The sequence below is a fragment of the Arachis ipaensis genome, chromosome B04 (genome assembly GCF_000816755.2).
Source record: "Arachis ipaensis cultivar K30076 chromosome B04, Araip1.1, whole genome shotgun sequence".
NCBI lineage: Eukaryota > Viridiplantae > Streptophyta > Magnoliopsida > Fabales > Fabaceae > Arachis > Arachis ipaensis.
The window spans coordinates 15110376-15128351 of record NC_029788.2 but is presented as its reverse complement, the minus strand read 5'-3'; the positions used below and the strand labels follow the sequence as shown (position 1 = coordinate 15128351).

At 41.9% G+C, this 17976-nt stretch overlaps 1 long non-coding RNA gene across 1 annotated transcript; it reads right to left on the bottom strand.

Annotated features, from left to right (window-relative positions):
* Positions 7067–17543, bottom strand: LOC110270942. The gene is made up of 3 exons (XR_002360740.1): positions 17531–17543; positions 7348–7426; positions 7067–7204 (listed from the first exon to the last, which is right to left on the bottom strand). It is a non-coding gene; the product is annotated as an uncharacterized LOC110270942 (long non-coding RNA).

The window sequence follows — 17976 nt, the reverse complement described above, 5'->3', positions numbered from 1 at the left end:
ATTTCACATTCTCAAGGAGATATATATACATATATAGCTAACCCTCAAATAATAAAGCATTTTTTTGCAAATGAGATGAGAGAAAAAAAACTTGCAAGACAATCAGAGATAAATGTTTAATGAGCTTTTGAACCCTCACTAGATTTTGTGTTTTCTCTCTAATCACTCAGTGTTTATTGGGTTAATCACTCTATTCTTCTTTTTATTCTTCATTTCTATAACTTTATTTTTCATCTAACCAATCAACAATTATAGAACATAGTCATACCAAAACTCATGAGGTCTTTAATTAAGGTTGTAATGGGGTCAAGGCAAAGGGTAAGGATATATGTATAAGGCTAAGTGAGCTAATAAGTGAATCCTTAATTAGACTAAGATCTCACGTAGCATACATACTTAGTAAAACAATGCTTCTTTACCTATTCTCCCTATTTTCTCGCTTTTGATGTCACATGCTCATGTTTTAATTCTTGTTTTTATCCCATGTGCATTGCTTTTTTATTTTGCATTGGGGAGTTCTTTTTTTTTTGTACCCCCTTATTTATATGCTTGAAAACTAACTTTTTTTTTTGAATACACATGGTAATTTTTTTAATTAATTTGAATTTTCATGAGCCTGCTTCCCAAAATTTTGAGTTGCTTTATTTTTTTTTTTAATTTTTCTACCTTTTGTCTTTATCAACTATGTTCCCAATAAGTTTCCCACATTTTACTCTATTTATAATTTTCTATCTTAAGCTAACCAAGGATTCACTTGGGATTTTCTTTTGTTTTTCTGCTTAAGGCTAGTAATTTGGTTAAAATAGAATAAGGGGGTTTTTAAAAAGCTCAAAGGGGGCTAACAAAGGTGATGTAAAAGGTAGGCTAATTTGGGGTAAGTGAGCTAAAATCAAATGATGGCCTCAATCATTATTTTGAGATGTACCTATATTCTATAATCGGACATATAGACTAAAACAAAGTAAAGAACAATAGAATAAGAAAGAAGGTTGGAACACACAGGAATAAAATTATGGTTTGAATGTAACCATACAGTTAAGCTCAAAACTCACAGGCTATGTGTTCTCTAGCTGAAAAATCATTTATCACTTATGTATATCATGCAGGTTTAGTTAAAAATTCTCATTATTCTCTTAAAAAGCTAACTAAAATATGAACAAAAAAATGCAAAATGCAGAAAATAGAGTAAAATACACAAGTAGCAATGTATAAGTACTCAGAAAATAACAATAAAAGAAAAAGAGGAAAATACAGAAAAATATCCAAAATAAAAGAAAAAGTATGTAATAGTTCACCAAAATAAACGCCAGAGATGGCGACCTCCCCACACTTAAAATGAAGCATCGTCCCCGATGCTCAATCAAGCCGGTGTGAAGGAGTGTCATCACTGGTAGGGATGGTAGCTGGGGTCTCTGTGGCGGTGGTGGGCTGAGAGTCTGGCTGCTGTAGAGGGGGGACTGACTGGAGTGGGATCTCCGGATTTGCAGCCTCAAGCTGATGTGGGGCCTCCTGCTGTGGTGTAGCGTGCTCTGTGCCTGCCTGCTGATGAGTCTCCGCATGGGAATGAGGCTCCTCCTCGTGCTCATCCTCCTCCTCCTCTGATGGCTTTGATGGTGTGTCGGGCTCGGAGGGGATGTCGGCGCCCTGTCTGATCATCAGCTTCAGATGGGAATAGCGTCGCCTGCTGCGGCGCTCCAATCTCTCATACCGGCGCCTGTTACGGCGCTCCATCTGATCAAGCTGGCGGAATAGACGGTGCACGAGGTGATAAACCGGCTCAGAGGTGGGCGGAGGTGCAGTGGTGGCAGCAGGGTCAGCTGGGGCAGCTGTGGATGAAAAGGGTCCAGCAGACGGACGGGCTGTCTCATCAGTAGCAGTGACAGATGGTGGTCTGTAGCCCAAAGCAAGGAAGTTCCTGCTGTGAGGGATGATCTTCCTGCAGTCCGCTGCTGGTGGTCGCTCATCGGCATCCTCCCAAGGTACATCAGCCTGACGGCCTAGCCGTGTAACCAGATAAGGAAAGGGGAGGGTGCCTCGGATGTGGACCCTGGCCATAAAATGCCGGATAAAACGAGGCAAGTACATGTCCTTACCCTCCAGCACACACCAGAGGAGGGTGATTATGGCAGCCGGGATCTCAGTCTCATGAGTACTCGGCATCACATAGTTGCTCAAGATCTGATTCCATAGCCGAGCCTCATCATTCAAGTACACTCTCTTGATCCCTCTAGGCATAGTGGTGTCCTGACCCATCTCCCAAGGAACAGCAGGGTCGAGAGCTATCCGTGCCTTCACAGCATCCCAATCAAACCGCATCTGGCCCATGTCCTCCTCAGCCTGTGCATAACCATCTGGTTGATCGGACTTGGCTGGGAGCTGGAGAATGGTCTCTATGGCCTCCTCAGTGACCAGAATTTGCTTTCTCCTCAGGTTCACTGCATCTAGGGTAGTAAGGTAGTAGTTGCAATAGAATTCCCAGACCCAAGATGCATTGACCTCTGTCAGTGGTCTCTCCAAAAAGAACCAGCCCCTTTGCTTGATTTGCTCAGTGGTGTATTGCTGGAGGTCTTCTGGAATCTTCAAGGTACGTTCCAGGTATAGATTTCTGGAGTTTGAAAAAGTCGGGTACTTCAGCTCACAGTACCGGTTTGCAAATTTTATAGGGTCAGTCGAAGGGAGCAGCTGGTCAGCTTTTTCCTGCTGTGTGAAGTTCTTCTCCCGCCATGAGGAATTGTGCATTAGAGCAATGATGGACTGGGAGGAATCTCCTCTCTTGCGCTTGCCAGTAGCCTTGCCTTTGCCTTTCCTTTGTGAGGCAGACATCCTGAAAAACAGAAAACCAGGAAATGGATAAAATAGGAAAGCAAATAGGCAATTTAAACAAAGAAAACTCAAAGCGGTAAGGGAGAAATAGAATAAGGAAAATGAGTAATTGAAATGTGATTGAATTAATGTTAAATGGAAAGAAAAAAAATCAATATGCCATAGTGAGAAAGTTAGAGGAAGTGAAAGTGATCATAAAAGAGATCAAGAGGGTTAGTATGGTAAAAAGAAATTAGTAAATTAAAATTAGTGAGTTAGGAAAGTAAGTGGCATAGAAAAAAATTCCATATAACAAGGATTCACATGTAAGAAAATAAGTACTCATAATCGAATAAAGAAAACAGGGTGATGCTGATTCGAATAGAAATAAAGAAATCAGAAATTGGAATCAGTGAATCACAATTGCAGGTTATGAACCAGGAAATCAAAGAGGATAAGAAAGTGGCCCTAGCATTCATGAAATGGTTTGGGGGAAGCAGAGTAAAACAGAGTTTCCAAACCAAAACAAGAATGAAAACAATTTTCAAAAAAAAATTTGGGCAGCATTCCGGCTAAAATTGGATTGTCCCGGAAAATAAACAGCAATCATATCAGTTCATATGAATTTAAAAAAAATCAAGCTGCATGTACATAGATATAAAATAAACATAAAAACTCAATGGAAACAGCAGTAACATACAAGAAAGCAGCATATGAATCATGATTATAGCAGTAACAGATTTGCACATAGGATAAAACAGAAGTAAGAATAGTGCAAGTAAACAGACCTAGATCCACTAACCACAGCCTAAGCTACCTAACAACCTAAAAATCCACTACAACATGCAAGTCTACCTATCCTAATCATGAACATAAATGGAATAAAAAAATACAGAAAAGTGACAAACGGATAAAAAGGGTTGCGTGTTGCAGAACCTGGTAAGCGGAAGGGGTGGAACAGGGAAGAAGGTGGCTGCGGCAGCGTCCGGCGTGGTGGTGGTGCACGGCGTCGCGGTGGCGGCTGAGGGGGCAGTGGCGAAGGGAGGTATTAGGGTTAGTGAGAGAGGAAGAGGATAGGGGAAGGGAGAGCGGTGGGTGTTGCTGGCTGAAGGGGGTGGGTGGCGGAGAAGGGGGCGCGGCTGGATGGCCGGTGGTGGCTGGGCGGTGCTCGCGGAGGTGGTTGTGGTGGAGAGGGGAGCGCAACTCTCTGTCTCCTTTTGGGGTGATATGCAATCCATGCGACGTGATCGCGTCGCTCACGCGGTCGCGTGGGATTGGTATTGGGTAAGTGACGCGATCGCATGGGGCATGTGATCGCGTGGGCCAATTTGTGCGAAACGCACAAGAGCCGCACGATTCCAGCCCAACTTTCTGTTCGTTGGATCCTTATGCCGATATATATATCACACGGCCGCGTGGGTCACGCGGTCGCATGGGTGGTGTTTTTTGCGATATGACGCGATCGCATGGGGCATGCGGTCGCGTCATGCAACCCCTTTTTTTTTACTGAAAAATGCAGGATGCAGTGATTAACATGAATGCTATGCATGATTCCAGGTTAATGTTAAAATAAAAAAAAGTAAATTGAAAACAATAAACAAGAAATAGATTGAGAAAGAAGCGACCATACCATGGTGGGTTGTCTCCCACCTAGCACTTTTAGTTAAAGTCCTTAAGTTGGACATTGGAAGAGTATCCTGTTATGGTGGCTTATGTTTAAATTCGTCCAAAAATGTCCACCAGTGCTTGGAATGCCAATAGCCTCCGGGGTCCCAAACTAGGCATGTAAAGCTTCTGAGCAGCTTCAAACAGATATTCAGCCTCCCGGGATGACGAATGTCAGAATATAAGCCATGATCCCAAGCTATGTTTTTAGATCCGCCTCCGTTTTGATTTTTAAGTTTCCATTCGGGCAGGTTAAAAAGTAGAATCTCACCGTGGTGACCAAACGTTTTCCGTGATCCATGCAATTGAGCATGATACCAATCCATGTACTTCGAGGTGAAGCGTGGAACCTTATTGAACCTGGTACACCAGTTCTGAGTACGAGCCAATTCCCTTTTACTCTTAAAGCCGCAGAGAGCTCTAAGTTGGCCATCTGTTTCAAGAAAACCATATTCAAGTGAATAAGTAAAATTATAAGTTAAGGATTGTACCCACTTGAAGCTTGTATTAGGTGGTAATGGCCTTGGGATAGGTGTTTTTAGTGGTTCTGCAAGTTCCGTTTCCTTGTGCTCTTCTGTGAATTCTTCCACTTCCTTGCAAAGATCTTCAATTGTATCTTTATCCTGGTCAAAGTCTTCTATGTCTTCCTCATCACTCGAGTCATAGATTGGAGGTTGAGAGAAATCTCCCTCCGCATCATCTTCATATTCACTTGGAGAAAATTCTTCGATCTCAGAGAATTCACTTGCGGACGCAAGTTCATCACTAGGAGAACTAGACTTGTGACTATCATCATCAAGGAAATTTGCTTCTTGGATTATTCCGTCTGATTCTTCATAAACGACTTGCCTTGGAGATTGTACAGTATCCTCCTTAGCATCAACTGTAGCATCTTGGACGGAGTTTTCCTCAATTCTGGATTCCCAAGGAAGTTCAGCATCTCCTAGATCTTCAACCAACTCTTCTTCTTGAACAATGACAGCTTCTTCCACTTGTTCTAGTACGAATTCATTCTCTGTCTTGTCCACTGGAGTCTCTAGTATTTCTTTCATGCTACGCTCTTCATCAGGCTGTCCACATGGAGTTGTGGTTGATCCTTGTATATTTGAGCGCCTAGTGGCCCATTGAATTAGTGCTTGCTCCAGTTGTTGAATGGTTGTTTGAAATTTAATTACTGTTTCTTTTAGGCGATCATCTGCTTCGCGGTTTGCCGGACTTGGACATGATACAAAGGAAAGTGGTGATGATTGGGAACGATTGGATTGGTATTGGGGTAAGGAATGATCATATGATGGCGAATGGTGAAGAGAAGCTTGTGAGTGTGGTGGTTCGAGGTTATGTTGAAAGGATGGTTCATATGCACGGGGTGGGGCATGTTGGTAATTACAAGGTTGTCCACCATGTCTTTCAGCTGGGTATGCACGGTAGAATGGTCTTTGTCCAGGATATCTCGGAGGGTGTTGCTGCCAAAAGGGTTGATTAGATCCTCTTAGTTCCATCCATCCTTGATTGGTCTGACCTTGATGCACATTCCTACTGTAACGTCTATTTCCTTTAACAATATTAGAACCAAACTCAAAGCGAGAAGGGTGAGAGTTCATAGTAGCAAATAAAGATAAAAAGGAAAAACAAAAATAAATAAACAAGCAAAAGAAAAATATTTACAATAACCAATAATAAGGCACACGTTAGCAGTTCCCCGGCAACGGCGCCATTTTGATGAGATGACTTTTGCGTGGTCTAGAAATTTACGGATAAATCCTCATTGCAAGTATAGTTTCTAAACCTTCAAAAGTCCTTTCATACAAACGTTTGGGTGTCACAAGTAACAAACTCCTTAAAAATTGTTAACCGAGTATTCAAGCCTCGGGTCGTCTTCTCAAGGAACTGCGAGGAAGTATATTCTTATTATTGGTTATAAAGGTTGTAATCAGGGTTTAGAAGGTGAGAAGCAAGTAATTTAAATGACGAGTGAATTAAATGGCAATTAAAAATAAATAATAACTGTAAAACAACTTTTGGCAAGATAAGAGAAATTAGAGGTCCAACTTAGTTATCTCTCTCAACTATAATGAAAGTTAAAAAGGGCTTCAGAATTCGCTGGGGGCGTATTCTGTAAATTCTGATACGTGGCCTCTGTCACGCGTCCGCATGGGTCACGCGGTCGCGTCATCTGGAACTTTTCCTTTCCACGCGGCCGCGTCAGTCATGCGGCCGCGTCGCTGCTTCTTTGCTTCTGGCACGCGATCGCGTCGTCCATGCGATCGCATGGATACCAGTTTCCTTAAAGCTCCGTTTTGCCTTCTCCTTCCTTTTTTGTATGTTTCCTTTTTCATCCTTTAAGTCATTCAGCCTTAGGAAACCTGAAGCTACTCAATACGCTAATCACGGCATCGAATGGAAATAAAGGTAATTAAAATAATTAATATTTTTAAAGCTTAGGAAACATGTTTTTCACAATATGACATAATAAGGAAGGGAAAGTAAAATCATGCAATTAATGTGAATAAGTAGGTGAAGAGTTGAATAAATCACTCCAATTAAGCACAAAAGAACTCATGAAATATGGGTTTATCATGCACCGTTTGATAGAGATACTGGTCAAGCAGCATCGACAGCAGTGATAAGGAATTGTGATGGTAAGGTTATATCTGGATCAACAATGAACTTCAAAACAATATCTCCATTAGCTGCTGAAGCTCATGCCATGAGGGATGCCATGATTCTTTTTAAAAATCTGCAATTAGGGAGATGTTTGTTTGAGACAGATAGTTTAGTACTAGTTCAAACAATTAAGTCAAGAAACAAGCTTTGAGAGATCGATGCAGTGTTAAATGACATATTCAAACTAATAAACGACCATCGAGAAGTTGGTCTAACTTGGACTCCAAGGGAGGGTAATGAGATGGAACATAAAGTGGCAGAAATGGCTTCTTCGAGAGCTTTAGGGTGACAATGGCTTCTTGTAGTGGAAGGAGTTAGCAAGAATCATCAGAAGAGATGAAAGGGAAGCTGCAAGTGTCAAATGGAAGACTTTTCAGGCCCGAAGCAATGCCGAAATGCAGCAATGCCGAAATAAAATTCAGAGCTTGATGGGGTCATACAACAGCAATGATCCTCCAAACAAAGTTTTGGAGGAGATCAGAGGTGGATATGATTCTGCACAAAAAGTAAATGAGGATTAATAGAGAGTTGAGTAGAAAATATGGTGGAAGTTTTGATTGAATAGAAAGCAAGAAGATCGCCAGTGAAGCATGGTTACGGCCGACATGTGTGTCTTTCCTCCTTCCTCTGTAGCGGACCTTCGTGCGGAGGAGATGCCGGCAGAGAGACCTATTCGAACCTGTTTCAATTGCACCTATGCTTGATCCAGAACCAATAATCAAATGGAAGAAGAAGCTTGTAGTCTGTTCGTTGCAACAATGGGAAGATAGTAGAAACAATGGAAACATTTTCCTGCTGTGGCGTTGAAGTGCGTTGAAGTGAAAGAGATATTAGTTAGGGTTTTAGGTCGGGTGGGTTGGGGTTTGGGTAGGATGTTGGGCTTAGCCCAAGACAAAAAAAAAAAAAAACTAAAATAGTTCTTTAGATTTCAATGGTATCAATTACATATCGTCTTTAGAATTGGTAAAACTACACCATATTAGCTCTTTAATTATTTTCCATCAAATGCCTTATTATGTCATTAAGAACTAATATGGTACACTTTTGCTAATTTTAGAGATGTAATCGGTATAATTAAGATCTCAAAGACTATTTTAATTCACACAACTAATCTCAGAGATCACTTTAAAACTTTACTCGCCACAATACCAAACAAATAGGGAGAAAAACTAAAACTCTTGTTAGTATTTGATACTATCAACTTGAACTAGACATGTAAACCAGGCTAATTAAGCAAATAATTAGTTTTAATCATTATGGTACAACAACTACAAATCACAAGCTACTACAAAAATACAAATACGACCCTCTCTCTCTCGTGAAGGAAAACACAAAGCCTTCCTGAGGGTCACCGTTGCTGCCGCCTCAATTTGGACTGCAGTAGTTCTCCCCCATTCCCTTCTCTTTAACCTCCCTCTCTTCTCTTTTTCTTCTCCTTCTCTCCTTCTTTACCATCCATCATCTTTGTTTTTACAGCTAAAATTTTATTTTTCCTCTTCACTTTTCACATCACCCACCACCACCGTCAATCTCCCACCGTCCAAACCATTTGCCATCACCTTTCCCTCCCTTCTCCTGCACGTCCATTTTTCTAATTGTGGTTTTTGTTCATGTTTCTGTTTTTTTCTTTTAAAGATCTAGATTTGAGATCCAGATCTAGATCTATAATAACCCCATTGTGGTTGTTCACTTTCTTTTTACAGTTCTCATTGTAGACCATTATCGAACCTGAGTTTAGCTCTGTGTTCCTGATTTTAATAACCCATCCGTGGTATTTTTTTCCTCTTTTGTGGTGGTGCTCTTGGTTCCCTTTATGGTTGCTGGTGATAATTTGATGCTACAAATCTTTTCAGATCTAAGAGAAAAATTCTACGAAAAAAATATTTTTGTTCATAGAAAAAATTTCAAATCTTAGAAATACTCATATCTATATGGAAAAGAAGATATATCTTACTGTCTTGCATCACGTGTGTGTAGATTTATAGAAGGTGAATTCTATGGTATCTTTTATTGTGGTGCCTAAATTGCCTAACTTGTTTTTATAAGTAAAAAATAAAATGTATAAAATAAAAGTAAAATATTTAAAGTTTATTAAATATTATTTCTTTACTTTTTTTTAATAAGTTAGGCACCATGTCTTAGGCACCATAGCATTCACCATCGAAAGATCCCGGGAGTGAAGTTAGGCACAATGTCATAAATACCATAGCATTCACCTTTATAGAAATAAAAGAGACTTATATTTCTTTCTGTTTTTAGTTTTTAAGATTTTTAATAATCGAATATTATGCCTTCTATTAAATTATAGTTCAATGCATAGAATATTTATCTTCTTATTATCAACGTAGAACTGATATTTCTATGACATTTATATGTGCCATTTGATTTCTCTATGAATGAAAAATATTTTTTTTCGTAAAAAAAAAAAACCTACAAATCATAAACCGAATTCATAATTTACCTGACAAAACAAGTGTTCAAGTATAATAGCACCAGTCATTGCAATGAAAAGTATATCAGGGTATGCATATTATTAAACAACCGAATTTAGGATTCACTTCAACAAATACTTCTTGAGATAAACAACTTCAGCAACAATGTATAAGTTTAACAACACAACAAAATATCTCATATATCTGATTTTGAACTTTACCTTTTCTATACATACTTACTATAGAGATCGATGTTGGGAAAACCATTAGGGAAATCATTGTTTTGGAAAATTTTATTGTTACGATGGGTAACCGAAGATTAATGGGTTGGACTTGTTGGGTTGGCCCAATCGCCTAACGGAGGAAGCCTTCGAGCAGGTTTGCGCTTGGGAGCCTCCGTCTGACTTGTGCGTGAGAAAGAATGGGGGGTGGTACCTGCAAAGACACTCCGATGCCTAAGTCAGTAAGGGTCTAAGCAAGTTTAGAGAATATTGGAACTTCGAGATACCTGAGGGATGTCAGTGTATTTATAGTGGTGAACCAATAGCCACCATTGGAGTAGTTCCACCTTTTAAGGAGGATAACCGTCCCTTTATCTTAGGGAAGTTGAGATATGGCTCGTGGAAGTGGGTTGAGAGATTTTAGGGGCAATTACTTATTTGAATAAGTGCTATCTGCCAGCTATCATTCGATCCCGACTTCTTTAGAGTAAGTCGTCGTTAGAACCGACCTCTTGAGGGAAGGTCGGTGTAGCGTGAGGGCCAATCTCTCGGACTGGGCCTCTTATTTGGACCTGGACCTTAGTGTTGTGCCAAGGTATGAACAGTGCCCCTACTCGAGTACAATCTCTTTTCTTTAACAGTTGGGTTTGAGTAATTTAACTCGGGCTTGTAGCCGACATGGTGAGGAACCGACGTGATTTTCCAAAACCGACGTGATTCAAAATTTCTCAACAGTCGCATCTAATCAAACGTTGCATCCATTTGGGTTTTCGTATTTACACAGGGGGAGCCGTTACATTGGTAACGGCGCATCTTTTTAATGATTGCATCGATTTACCATTATACCCCTGGTGTGCTTATAAATACTTTCCCTCTCTTTCTTTGTTTCATTTCTGAAAACTTTTTGCCTTCACTCTCTGCTTGAAAGAAACTTCTTCTGCTCGAAAGAAACTTCTTCCTCCTACGAGTTTTCGTCGTCTTTGCCTTTCTTCGCTAACAAATGTCAGTTCTTTCTCTTCTCCTCTTTTATTAGTAAATGCTTTTTTGCTTGCATGTTTTGTTTAGATGAGCGTTCATAGCAAGTCTGGTTGTATGCCTAGTTACTCTGTTTGTAGTACTTGCTTTAGGCTTTTTTAGAGACCCTATTTTTTATCCTTTCCCTTTTTCTTTGTAGGTTTTGTCACCCTTTTAGTAGAAAAAGATGTCTTCTCTAGAGTCTCTTTCCCAGTGGGTGGATGTTACAGTTCTTGAGGAGGAACCCCTTGTAGACATTGATTATATCATTGATCTTCATACCCACCATAGAATCTGCGTTCTTGATGAGGATGAGCCAAAATATGAACTGACTGCCCCGGGTCTAGAAGACCGGGTTTGTTTTGGGAGGGCTTCTAATGCGGACCCTTATTTCTTTTTTATGTATGAAAGGCTTTTTACTCGTCTGGGAGTTCTTCTGCCATTTTCTGATTTTGAAATAGCTGTTTTGCTCACTGTTGCATTGCTCCCACCCAACTTCACCCAAATTCTTGGGGTTTTATGAAAATTTACCAACTTGTCAGTCAGGCACTGGATTTTCCGACCTCTTTGAAAATCTTCATTTACCTTTTTCACATGACCAAGCCCTTCAGTGGGCAAAACAATAAGCAGCAATGGATGTCTTTCCGAGCTATTTAAGGCCAGAGAATTTTCAATCTTTTTGATGAGTCCTTCCATGATTTTAAAAACATCTTTTTTAAAATTCAAGCCATAGAGGGTCACCACCCCTTTTTCTTGGATCAAAATTCTTCTCCCTGTTTTTTCTTTACTGGTCCGAGGCCTCTCTTGTAGAGAAATATGGCCTGGATGATTTGGACGAGGTGGAGGAGGCTGTTGTGGGGTTCTTCCGAGAAGTTTGGAGAAGAGCCCCTTATCTTGATACAAAAAAGTTTCTTCAGGGGTCTCCGACTTTTGTACAGATTCAACTAGGTAGACTTTGTTGTTTGTTTTATTTTCTCCGACTTGATTTTGCTGATTCCGACTTTTGAAATCTTTTTGAGATGTTACTTCCGACTTGCTGATTGATTGTTTTTCTTTTTATAGAAATGGTGAAGAAGAATTCGAGTTCCTCCTATCATAAAGTACAAGATTCCAAAAAGAGATCTCGAGCCCGAGTAGATGCTGCCAGGGCTGCTGGCACGCTTCCTCCTCCTCCTCCTCCTCCTCCCCCTCCTCCTCCTCGCAACTTGGGGACCTCCTCTCGTCCCATTTTGGTATCTTCTTCTTCTGCCTCTTCTCTTTCTTCTCCTCCACCCCGATCTTCTCCTGAGCCCGAGAAGAAGAAGCGCAAGACTTTTGAGTCTGGCTCTTCTTTTGCTGGGGAAGCTAATTTTGATGGTCCCAAATTCGTTCGGAACCACATCTATCCTTATACTCAAATTAATATGGATGATATTTCCGTTCGAAACCATCTTAATATCTTAGTTCAGAGGAGTGTTCGGGCAGCTGGAGTGTGTACAAGGCTTCTTGATATCTTGGAGAAGACTCCCCTTAGCTCTTTGGGTTCTACCCAAAAGGTTAAGGAGTTAGAGGGGAGGATCCTTCTCTATCAAGAGGAAGAGAAGAGGCTGACAGAGGAGGTCACCGAGTTGAAGGAGGAGAGGACTCGGCTCCAGAAGAAGGAGAAAAAATTAATGGGCCAATTAGCCATGTCCGAGGGCCTTAAGGAAAAGGCGGAGCAGAATTATGTAAGACTTTATGGGGAAAATCTTGACTTGAAAAGGGAACTGGCGGGATGTCGGGAGGCTTATCAGGATCTAGAGGACTCCGTGGCGAAAGGTTCGGAGATGGCATGGAGGATCTTCAGGGAACAGGTCGGGGTCATCGCTCCTGGCCTGGACCTTTCTCCTCTTGATCCTGATAAGATAGTGGTGGATGGTGCCATTGTTTCCCCTCCCCATCCTGAGACTGATTCCGACCTGAAGACTCGGGGGTAGAGGATAATAGAGTCTCCTCCCCGTGGGGAGCGTCAAGACGAAGATCTGCCGAGTTCTTCTGGGGTCCCTTCTCAAGGTCAAGAACAGCCTGCTCCATCCTCTCCTACTGGGGATCCTTCCTCTCTCCCTGCCGCTGATCCGACTCCTGATGACTCTTAATTTTTTCTGTTTGAATTGAGCTATGTGTGGGCCCGGCTTGTGGGTTCCTTTGTTGAATACTTTTATTTGTTTCTTGTGGTTGGTTGCCTTTAACATTTTCTGGCCTTTTATGGCCATTAACAAAAATATTTAAAAATACCCTTTTTTTTGGATAAGGGTTTAGGATACCTTTGTTGCGTGCATGCTTTCTGTTTAGGTTTTGAAAAACCTTTTTTGATCTTTTTGCTTTGAAAATCTTTTATCGTGGCTGGCTATCTTTTTGTCTAAGTTATTTTGAATTTTCTCAAAGACTTGGGACAGCCTATGCCTTTGATTTCTTGATGGATTTTCTTATCTCTTTTTTTGGTATTCCTCGTACTCAATTTTTGTTTTATTAAGTTTCTGTGACTTAGGTTATTTTTACGATGCATTTCCTTTCTTCTCGGTTTTTCCGACTTGCAGGTCGATAAATTTCCAAGTTTATCAGGATATACTTTTATAACCTCTTTACACCGACTTGTACCTCGTCGTTTTATCCTGACGACCTTCTAGGTCGGTTCATGGGATTTTCACGTTTTGTCGAGCTTAAGTCGGCGCGTTTCGTAGAAAGAATAGTAACGTAAAAGGAATTTATAAAGAGATACGAAGAGAAAAGATCTTTATTTATTCATAAAGGTACTTTTTACTATTAAGGGTTTTGACAATTTGTTGCCCCTTAGTCCCCACTTTGATGCCTCATCAAAAACTCCCTTCAGGAAAACCCTTTCTTTGGGAAAAAACTATGAAGTTGGGAAAAGAGTACATCAGAGAATGGAGTTCGCTTTTAACTATAGTACATTTTCATATTACAAGCATGCCACGACCTAGGTAGCTCGGTGCCGTTTAAGTCGGTCACCTTATAGTAGCCTTTTCCTAAGACTTCACTAATTTTGTGTGGTCCTTTCCAATTGGCAGCAAGCTTTCCATCCCCAGTTTTGTTGACTCCAATGTCGTTTTTAATCAAAACCAAGTCGTCCGGGGTGAAACTTTTTCGAATGACTTTTTTGTTGTATCTATTTGTCATCCTTTGTTTCAGTGTTGCTTCTCTTATTTGGGCCTGTTCTCGGACTTCAGGGAGTAGTTCAAGTTCTTCTTTGTGCCCCTGTATGTTTCCAACCTCGTCGTAGACACTCACCCTTGGACTTTGCTCGTTGATTTCAACTGATATCATGGCTTCTATGCCATAAGCAAGTCGGAAGGGTGTTTCCCCTGTGGCAGACTGAGGTGTAGTCCGATAAGCCTATAGTACTTGAGGAAGCTCTTCAGTCCAAGCTCCCTTTGTATCTTGCAACCTTTTCTTCAACCCTGCCAGTATAACTTTGTTGGCTGCCTCGGCTTGTCCATTCGCTTGTGGATGTTCTACCGAGGTGAACTGATGCTTGATCTTCATGCTGGCTACCAGGTTTTTAAAGGTAGAATCGGTGAACTGAGTACCACTATCAGTGGTGATGGAGTGAGGCACTCCATACCTTGTGATAATGTTCTTGCAGAGAAATTTCTAACTTTTCTGGGCGTTGATGGTGGCCAATGGTTCTGCTTCGATCCACTTTGTGAAGTAGTCTACTCCCACTATTAAGTATTTTACTTGTCCAGGTACTTGGGGAAAGGGTCCCAATAGGTCCAATCCCCATTTAGCAAAAGGCCATGGAGAAGTTATACTTATGAGCTCCTCGGGGGGAGCGACATGGAAGTTTGCATGCATTTGGCATGGTTGACGCTTCTTTACGAACTCGGTGGCATCTTTCTGCAAAGTCAGCCAGTAGAACCCGGCTCGGATGACATTCCTAGCAAAGGACCTCGCTCCGAGATGGTTTTCGCAGATACCATTGTGGACCTCTTCTAAGACTTCTGTCGTCCTTGAGGTCGGGACGCACTTTAGTAAGGGTGTTGATATCCCCCTTTTATAGAGAATATTTTTCACCAAAGTGTAGTTTTGTGCTTTCCTCCGGATTTTCTTGGCTTCTTTTTCCTCTTTGGGTAGGATGTCGAATTTTAGGTATTCGATTAAAGGGTTCATCCATCCGAGGTCTAATCCGGAGACTTCAAGAACGTCTTGCTTGGCCTCTGTTTTTGCCACAGAGGGTTCTTAGAGAGTTTCTTGGATCAGGCTTCTATTATTCTCCCCTGGTTTGGTACTTGCTAGCTTGGAGAGGGCGTCTGCTCTGCTGTTGAGATTCCGAGTTATGTGCTTGACCTTGGTTTCTGCAAAGCGCCTAAGATACTCCAAGGTTTTGTCTAAGTACCTTTTCATATTGGGGTCTTTGGCCTGATACTCTCCATTTATTTGGGAGGTCACCACCTGAGAGTCGCTGAATATCACTACTTTTGTTGCACCGACTTCCTCTGCCAGCTTTAATCCTGCAGTCAAGGCTTCATATTCTGCTTGATTGTTAGAAGCTGGGAATTCGTATTTGAGGGAGACTTTTATTTGCGTTCCCTTTTGATTGACTAGTATTATGCCTGCACTGCTTCTTATTTTGTTTGAGGATCCATCTACATATAGCTCCCATGTAGTGGATTCTTCCTCTTGGTCTCCTGCATATTCTGCTACGAAGTCGGTGAGGCATTGAAATTTTATTGCCGTCCCAGTTTCGTACTGTAGGTCAAACTCGGATAGCTCTATTGCCCATTGAACCATTCTACCCGCAATATCCATCTTCTGGAGGATTTGCTTCATGGGCTGGTTTGTTCGAACTCTTATTGTGTGAGCTTGAAAATAAGGCCGTAACCTTCGAGAGGCTACTATTAAGACATACGCAAACTTCTTGAGTTTTTGATACCTTAATTTAGGGTCTTGTAGAACTTTGCTGGTGAAGTATACAGGATGCTGCCCGACCTCGTCTTCCTGTATTAGAGCGGATGCTACAACTTTGTTTGCTACGGACAAATACAGGACGAGTTCTTCCCTGACTTTAGTTCGGGTCAGAATGGGAGGTTGGCTTAAAAACCTTTTGAACTCCTGGAATGCTTCTTCGCACTCAGGAGTCCATTTGAACTGGCATCATTTTCTTAGTAGAGAGAAGAGTGGCAGGGATCTTAATGCTGATCCCGCCAAGAACCTAGAGAGGGCGGCAGGTCGGCCGTTCAGCTGCTGGACCTCTTTTAAGCAAGTCAGGCTTTTCATTTCTAGGACTGTTTTACACTTGTCGGGATTAGCTTCAATTTCTCTTTGTGTAAGCATGAATCCTAGAAATTTTCCAGCCTCTACTGCGAAGGTGTACTTTGCAGGATTCAACCTCATCCCATACAACCTTATGGTGTTGAAGATTTGCGAGAGGTCTGTCAAGAGGTCGGTCTCATCCTTGGTTTTTACTAGCATGTCGTCCACGTAGACTTCCATTAAATTCCCAAGGTGAGAAGCAAACACCTTATTCATCAGCCTTTGATATGTGGCTCCAGCATTTTTTAAACCAAAAGGTATGACCACGTAGCAATAGTTTGCTCTAGGCGTGATGAAGGATGTTTTTTCTTGATCCGACTTGTACATCGGGATTTAGTTATATGCCGAGTATGCATCCATTAACGACAAGTATTGATACCTCGAGCTAGAATCTACTAAGGTATCAATATTTAGAAGTGGATATGGGTCTTTGGGACACGCCTTGTTTAGGTCAGTGTAATCGACGCACATCCTCCACTTGCCGTTTTGCTTTTTGACCAGCACCACATTTGCCAGCCATGCCGGATACTTAACCTCTTTAATGAAGCCGGCTTCTAGGAGGGCTTGCACTTGTTCTTCCACCACTTGAGCCCGCTCAGGTCCGAGCTTCCGCCTTCTTTGTTGAACAGGTCGCAATCCGGGATAAACTGATAGTTTGTGCGACATGAGTTCGGGATCTATCCCTGGCATGTCGTAGGCTTTCTAGGCGAAGAGGTCAGAATTTTCTTATAGGAGCTTTATAAGCTTTTTCTTCAAATCTTCTTTTAGGTTGGCTCCTATGATGGTGTTTTTTCCTTCCTCTTCTCCGACCTGTACCTCCTCAGTTTTTCTCTCGGGTTGTGGTCGCAACTCTTCCTTGGCTTTGACCCCTCCGAGCTCATGTGCACCTCCTTGCCCTTACCTCTCAGGTTCAGGCTTTCATTGTAGCATTTCCTCGCCAATTTCTGGTCTCCCCTGATGGTTGCTATTCCCTCTGGTGTTGGAAATTTCATGCAAAGGTGAGGGGTAAACACCACCGCTCCGAGTCGATTTTGAGTGGTTCTGCCGATTAGGGCATTGTAAGCTGAACCCACATCAACGACTATGAAGTCGATGCTCAGAGTCTTGGATTTTGCCCCTTTTCCGAAAGTTGTGTGAAGGGGTATATATCCCAGTGGTTTTATTGGTGTATCCCCTAGGCCATATAGGGTGTCAGGATAGGATCTTAATTCCGTTTCATCTAATCCCAGCTTATCGAATGCTGGCTTGAAAAGGATGTCGGCTGAGCTTCCCTGATCTACCAGGGTTCTATGAAGATGGGCGTTGGCAAGGATCATAGTTATCACAACTGGATCATCATGTGCAGGAATGATCCCTTACCCATCTTCTTTGGTGAAAGAAATAGTTGGGAGGTCGCTCCCGACCTGGTAGACTTCCTTCAAGTGCCTCTTGCGAGATGACTTTGTGAGGCCGCCTCCACCGAAACCCCCCGAGATCATATGTATATGTCTTTCCGGGGTCTGTGGTGGTGGATCTCTTCGGTCCTCGTCGTCTCGCTTCTTCTTTCCCTGATGGTCCGACCTTTCCATGAGATATCTATCTAGCCGACCTTCTCTGGCCAGCTTTTCTATCACCTTTTTAAGGTCGTAACAATCGTTCGTTGAGTGACCATATATTTTATAGTACTCACAGTAGTCACCACGACTCCCCCCTCTTTTATTTTTGATGGGTCTAGGGGGTGGTAGCCTTTCAGTATGGCAGATTTTCCTGTATACATCGACTAGGGAAACCCTTAGAGGAGTATAAGAGTGATATCTCCCAGGACTTTCGAGGCCAACTTTCTCTTTTTTCTTGGACTCTCTTTCTTTCTCTTTCGATGAGTGAGAGTGCCCAGGTCGCCAACTCGG